Genomic DNA, 8014 nt, shown 5'->3' with positions numbered 1-8014 from the left:
CTTCCTGTGTTCGTTAGCCTCTGTGCTTCCGCAAAAATGCATTTGTGTTATCAATTTCAGCAATGAAATTAGGAGCAAGGCTCTGTTTCTAAAAAAGAAAAGAAAATGAAAAGCCACCGTCAGGAATTGGAACTTGTTCAGATTCAAGGACTAATTAACAACAAGGGTGACTTGGTGAGAAATCATGTTTTGATTAGAAGAACTATGTGATTTGCGTGCCCATTCGTACCTATAACCCGATGGAGATTGCACCTAAACCCTACGAGTGATGTGCATCATTTGGCATATCAAGTAACTCATTCCAAACCACCAACTTACAATATACTCCCTCCGTCCGAAAATACTTGTTGGAGCAATGGATGTATCTAGACGTATTTTAGTTCTAGATACATCCATTTTTATGCATTTCTGCGATAAGTATGTATTTTCGGACGGAGGGAGTACTAGACTACTCCAAAACAAAACAAAAAAATTGACGGATGGAAACCAGTGACCCCCTGTTCATTCTAGACTATATGAAAGAGACTAGGGCATTCCTCGCAGAGACCATTTCCTTAACCGAGTCATCTTCATTCCAGACAATGTGAAAGATACCATATGTTGAGTTAATTGATCTATTTGTGAGTCAAGTCTTGTACAATTGACGCACTTTGTGAGAAAAGCGAATTGTTAACCAAATACTTTCCGAAGCCGATAACTGCAACACGTGTGCGCGCTAAGGGGTCTGCTCACACGTTTTGTGTGGTGTCTAAGAGGACCAGCCTACACATCTATGTGTGGGCAAAACAACTAGCGCCCACACACATTTTTTTCCTCGCGGTCCCTCTCACACGCCTACGTGTGGGCAAAATGCATAACGCCCATACGACCTCTCTCAGCCACCTACCTCACAGTCCCGCATGGCCCGCGTGATAGTCACCACGCGTCCCCGCAGTTGCCATGGTCTGGACCCTCTTCAATGTCCGTTTAACTGCAGTTGCCATGTCGCTGAACTACAGCTGCCATGTTGGACAACTACAGTTGCCATGGTTGCTCAACTGCAGTTACCATGTATGGTCTGGTCTGCCGCAGTTGCCATGATTTCAAAAATTTAGGAGTTGCCACCTACTAACATTAGGCAGTTGCCATGTATGGTCTGGTCTACTACAGTTGCCATGATTTCAAAACTTTAGGAGGTGTGATCTACTAACACTAAGCAGTTGCCATGTAGCACTACAAAAAAGGCATGACAAAAAACCATGTTCGGGTAAAAGAGAGAGTTGCCATGTGCTCACAAGCACGCTAGGGTAGTTGCCATGTAAAAAGAAAAAGTTGTCATCTGCTTACGTGCACGCTAGGTCAGTTTTCATGTACCATGCAAAAACACATGGCAATTCGGGTAAAAAAGAGTTGCCATCTGCTTACAAGCAAAGCTAGGGCAGTTGTTGCTGGGGAACGTAGTAATTTCAAAAAAAATTCCTACACGCAAGATTATGGTGATGCATAGAAACGGAGGAGTGTATCTTCATACCCTTGAAGATTGCTAAGCGGAAGCGTTTATCAACGCGGTTGATGTAGTCGTACGTCTTCATGATCCGACCGATCCAAGTACCGAACGCACGACACCTCCGAGTTCTGCACACGTTCAGCTCGATGACGTCCTCGCCTTCACGATCCAGCAAGACGGGCGAAGTAGTAGATGAGTTCCAGCAGCACAACGACGTGGTGACGGTGTTGGTGAAGAACAATCTCCGCAGGGTTTTGCCTAAGCACTACGGAAACTATGACGGAGGATAAGCTAGAGGGGACGGGGTTGCCGACACACGGCTTGGTGTTTCTTGATGTGTCTTTGGTGCTAGCCCTGCCCCTTTATTTATATGTTGGGCCTTGGGGTCAAAACTTGAAGTAAAAGCCTCCACAAAGTCGGTTTCACCCGAAAGGCAAGAGTCCTTCTCGGACTCCAGGGCCAGACGCCAGGGTCCCTGGCGTCTGGGTCCAGACGCCGGGAACCCTGGCGTCTAGCCCCTGGACTCCGCAAAACTTCCTTTTGCGCTTTCCAAAAACCTTGTGGGCTTTCCCCTTTGACCCAAATAACGTGTTCTCGTACCCAAACATTTCAGGAAACATCCGGAACCCCTTCCGGTGAATTCCGGAACCCTTCCGAAGACCAAACAACATTATCCCATATATTAAACTTCATCTCCGGACCATTCCGGAGTTCCTCGTCATGTTCGTGATCTCATTCAGGACTCCGAACAACATTCGGTTACCAACAACCATAACTCATATAATACTATATCATCAACGAACGTTAAGCGTGCGGACCCTACGGGTTTCGAGAACTATGTAGACATGACTGAGACATCTCTCTGGTCAATAACCAATAGCGGAACCTGGATGCCCATATTGGCTCCTACATATTCTACGAAGATCTTTATCGGTCAAACTGCATAACAACATACGCTGTTCCCTTTGTCATCGGTATGTTACTTGTCCGAGATTCGATCGTCGGTATCTCAATACCTAGTTCAATCTCGTTACCGGCAAGTCTCTTTACTCGTTACGTAATGTATCATTCCGTAACTAACTCATTAGCTACATTGCTTGCAAGGCTTATAGTGATGTGCATTACCGAGAGGGCCCAGAGATACCTCTCCGACAATTGGAGTGACAAAACCTAATCTCGAAACACGCCAACTCAACATGTACCTTTGGAGACACCTGTAGAGCTCCTTTATAATCACCCAGTTACGTTGTGACGTTTGGTAGCACACAAAGTGTTCCTCCGGTAAACGGGAGTTGCATAATCTCATAGTTGTAGGAACATGTATAAGTCATGAAAAAAGCAATAGCAAAATACTAAACGATCAAGTGCTAAGCTAACAGAATGGGTCATGTCAATCACATCATTCTCCTAATGATGTGATCCCATTAATCAAATGACAACTCATGTCTATGGTTAGGAAACATAACCATCTTTGATTAACGAGCTAGTCAAGTAGAGGCATACTAGTGACATTAAGTTTGTCTATGTATTCACACATGTATCATGTTTCTGGTTAATACAATTCTAGCATGAATAATAAACATTTATCATGATATAAGGAAATAAATAATAACTTTATTATTGCCTCTAGGGCATATTTCCTTCAGTCTCCCACTTGCACTAGAGTCAATAACCTAGATTACACAGTAATGATTCTAACACCCATGGAGCCTTGGTGTTGATCATGTTTTGCTCGTGGAAGAGGCTTAGTCAACGGGTCTGCAACATTCAGATCCGTATGTATCTTGCAAATCTCTATGTCTCCCACCTGGATTTGATCCCGGATGGAGTTGAAGGGTCTGTTGATGTGCTTGGTTCTCTTGTGAAATCTGGATCCCTTTGCCAAGGCAATTGCACCAGTATTGTCACAAAAGATTTTCATTGGACCCGATGCGCTAGGTACGACACCTAGATCGGATATGAACTCCTTCATCCAGACTCCTTCATTTGCTGCTTCCGAAGCAGCTATGTACTCCGCTTCACATGTAGATCCCGCTACGACGCTTTGTTTAGAACTGCACCAACTGACAGCTCCACCTTTCAATATAAATACATATCCTGTTTGCGACTTAGAATCGTCCGGGTCAGTGTCAAAGCTTGCATCAACGTAACCATTTACGACTAGCTCTTTGTCACCTATATAAACGAGAAACATAACCTTAGTCCTTTTCAGGTATTTCAGGATGTTCTTGACCGCTGTCCAGTGATCCACTCCTGGATTATTTTGGTACCTCCCTGCCAAACCTATTGCTAAGCATACGTCAGGTCTGGTATACAACATTGCATACATGATAGAGCCTATGACTGAAGCATAGGGAACATCTTTCATTTTCTCTCTATCTTCTGCTGTGGTCGGGCATTGAGTCTGATTCAACTTCACACCTTGTAATACAGGCAAGAACCCTTTCTTTGCCTGATCCATTTTAAACTTTTTCAAAACTTTATCAGGGTATGTGCTTTGTGAAAGTCTAATTAAGCGTCTTGATCTATCTCTATAGATCTTGATGCCCAATATGTAAGCAGCTTCACCGATGTCTTTCATCGAAAAACTTTTATTCAAGTATCCCTTTATGCTATCCAGAAATTATATATCATTTCCAATTAATAATATGTCATCTACATATAATATCAGAAATGCTACAGAGATTCCACTCACTTTCTTGTAAATACATGCTTCTCCAAAAGTCTGTATAAAACCATATGCTTTGATCATACTATCAAAGCGTTTATTCCAACTCCGAGAGGCTTGCACCAGTACATAAATGAATCGCTGGAGCTTGCACACTTTGTTAGCACCTTTTGGATCGACAAAAGCTTCTGGTTGTATCATATACAACTCTTCTTCCAGAAATCCATTCAGGAACACAGTTTTGACATCCATTTGCCATATTTCATAATCATAAAATGCGGCAATTGCTAACATGATTCGAACAGACTTAAGCATCGCTACGGGTGAGAAAGTCTCATCGTAGTCAACCCCTTGAACTTGTCGAAAACCTTTTGCAACAAGTCGAGCTTTGTAGACAGTTACATTACCATCAGCGTCAGTCTTCTTCTTGAAGATCCATTTATTCTTGATAGCTTGCCGATCATCGGGTAAGCCATGTACCCTACAGAAATACATGACAACTGACAACTTTGGGTGTGGGCGAGAAGACGGACGTGTGGGCGAAGTGATAAACACCCACACACCAGCCCCTCTGCGTGCGTGAAAATTGGTGTGTGGGCGAATTGCTAAACGCCCACACACCAGCCCCACGTGTGGTGAAAAAGAACGTGTGGGTGACCGGATGAATGCCCACACACCATACCAGTCCTATGTGGCACACAAAAACTGCTAGAACGCGACAAGATTCATGCAGAATTGGTTGGACGAGGATCCATGCGTGTGGACGAGTTGCCAGACGCCCACACGTGTGGGCGTTAGTCTTGGACGCCGACAACTGCCACACGTGTGGGTGTTAAGGGGTCTGCCCACATGTTTTGTGTGGTGTCTAAGAGGACCAACCCACACGCCTACGTGTGGGCAAAACAACTAGCACCCACACACATATTTTTTCCTTGCGGTCCCTCTCACTCGCCTACGTGTGGGCAAAATGCATAAGGCCCACACGACCTCTCTCAGCGACCTACCTCACGGTCCCGCACGCCCAGCGTAACAGTCACCACGCGTCCCTGCAGTTGCCATGGTCCGGACCCTCTTTAATGTCCGTTAACTGTAGTTGCCATGTCGCTGAACTATAGTTGCCATGTCGGACAACTACAGTTGCCATGGTTGCTCAACTGTAGTTGCCATGTATGGTTTGGTCTGCTGCAGTTGCCATGATTTCAAAAATTTAGGAGTTGCCACCTACTAACACTAGGAAGTTGCCATGTATGGTCTGGTCTACTACAGTTGCCATGATTTTAAAACTTTAGGAGTTGTCACCTACTAACACTAGACAGTTGCCATGTAGCGCTACAAAAAAGGCATGTCAAAAAAAACATGTTTGGGTAAAAAAGAGAGTTGCCATATGCTCACAAGCATGCTAGGGCAGTTGCCATGTAAAAAAAGAGAGTTGCCATCTGCTTACGTGCATGCTGGGGCAGTTTCCATGTATCATGCAAAAACACATGGCAACTCGGATAAAAGAGAGTTACCTTCTGCTTACAAGCAAAGCTAGGGCAGTTGCCATGTACCCTGCAGAAATACATGGCAACTGACAGCTTTGGGTGTGGGCGAGGAGACGGGCGTGTGGGCGAAGTGATAAATGCCCACACACCAGCCCCTCTACGTGTGTGAAAACTGGTGTGTGGGCGAATTGCTAAACACTCACACGTCAGCCCCTCGTGTGGTGAAAAAGGACATGTGGGCGACCGGATGAATGCCCACACACCAGCCCAGTCCTACGTGGCACACAAAAACTGCTAGAATGCGCCAAGATTCATGCAGAATTGGTTGGACGAGAATCCATGCATGTGGGCGAGTTGTCAGACGCCCACACGTGTGGACATTAGTCTTTCCAATATTTTCTATTTCTTGTCGGATCTTATTTCCTATGCATGTGATTGAGTCAATCAGCTAAAAGATGCTTTTTGGTATAAAATTGATGAAGAACGAAGAGAGGTGATGCACCGGCAAGGATTGTTAGAAAAAAAATTAAGCCAATAAGTATGATTTTTTAATATGAATATTGCTTTTTAATATGAATATTACTTCTACTACTATGGCTACCGGTTAGCAATAAAGTAAAGTAATTACATGGCATTGTTCAATGACACGCAGGTCATACAATAAATAAAGACAACTCCTATGGCTTCTGCCGGTTGTCATACTCATCGACATGCAAGTCGTGATTCCTATTACAAGAACATGATCAACTCCTATGGCTTCTGCGTGTTTCAGCGTGTTATTGCCTCCATAGTTCATCATAGAAAATCAATATAAATCAAATAGTTCAATAAATAGTTCAATACAAATTATATAGTTCAACAAATAAAAACTAATATTTCATCACACGTCTGCGTCGCCCTTGAGCCCCCATAGGTGCTCCACCGGATCGTGTTGCGGTTCTTGATGCACCTGTGGGTCTCGGATCTCCTGACGCATATTGAGGTAGTCAGTCCAGGTTGCCGGTAGCTGGTGATCAACTTGGGCAAGAGGACCCTGCCTGTAATATGGTTCTGTGTCAAACACTGGCTCTTCCTGCTCGCTCTTAATGATCATGTTGTGCAAGATGACACAGCAAGTCATGATCTCCCACATTTGATCTTTCGACCAGGTCCGAGCAGGGTACCAGACAACAACAAATCGAGATTGGAGCACACCAAATGCCCGCTCGACATCCTTCCTGCAAACCTCCTGAACTTTCACAAAGAAGGCATTCTTGCCTCCTGGCACAGGGTTTGAGATAGTCTTCACGAATGTCGACCATCTCGGATAGATGCCATCAGCTGGATAGTACCCCTTGTTGTAGTGTCGCCCATTGACCTCGAAGTTCACAGGAGGAGAATGACCTTCAACAAGCTTGGCAAAGACATGGGAACATTGCAGGACGTTGATGTCATTGTGAGTTCCTGGCATCCCAAAGAAAGAGTGTCAAATCCAGAGGTCTTGTGTGGCAACTGCCTCAAGTACCACAGTGCAACCGCCTTTGGTGCCTTTGTGCAACCCCTGCCAAGAAAATGGACAGTTCTTCCATTTCCAATGCATGCAGTCGATGCTTCCAAGCATCCCAGAAAATCCTCTTGCTGCATTCTGTGCTAGGATCCGAGCAGTGTCTTCCGCATTGGGTGTTCGCAAGTATTGCGATCCAAACACTGCCACCACTGCCCTGCAGAACTTGTAGAAACACTCAATGGTGGTGGACTCGGCCATGCGTCCATAGTCGTCGAGTGAATCACCGGGAGCTCCGCATGCGAGCATCCTCATAGCTGTCGTGCACTTCTGGATTGAGGTGAATCCAAGTGTGCCGGTGCAATCCTTCTTGCACTTGAAGTAGCTGTTGAACTCCCGGATGGAATTCACAATCCTGAGAAAAAGCTTTCGGCTCATCCGATAACGGCGCCGAAATGTTTTCTCGCCGTGCAATGGAGCGTCGGCGAAGTAGTCGGAGTAAAGCATCCAGTAGCCTTCCAGACGATGCCGGTTCTTTGCTTTCACCCGCCACGCCACCGAGCCACCTCGCCACGGCTTTTCACTGCTCGCGAGCAGGCCGGCGAGGGCGGCGAGCACCATGAGATGCTCCTGCTCCTGGACGTCGGCTTCGGCTTCCTCCTCCAGCAACGCCGCGAGCGTCTCCTCGTCCTCCGAGTCCATCGCCGGGCCGGGTAAATAACCGAACACCTTGCGGGCGAGGTGGGCGCACACCCGCCGATGTACAAGCCCTGCGCGGCCGGAACGCCGGAAAAGTTGCCCGGACGGCGGTGGAGAGGCTGCCTCGGGGAAACCTCTTCTTTTTTCCGGTGGGGAATGGTCTATCTAGCTGTGGTGGGCTGTGGACGGCGCCG

This window comes from Triticum dicoccoides, chromosome 7B, assembly GCF_002162155.2.
Source record: "Triticum dicoccoides isolate Atlit2015 ecotype Zavitan chromosome 7B, WEW_v2.0, whole genome shotgun sequence".
Lineage (NCBI taxonomy): Eukaryota > Viridiplantae > Streptophyta > Magnoliopsida > Poales > Poaceae > Triticum > Triticum dicoccoides.
The sequence above is the reverse complement of the archived record's forward strand: the minus strand, read 5'-3'. Positions refer to the sequence as shown.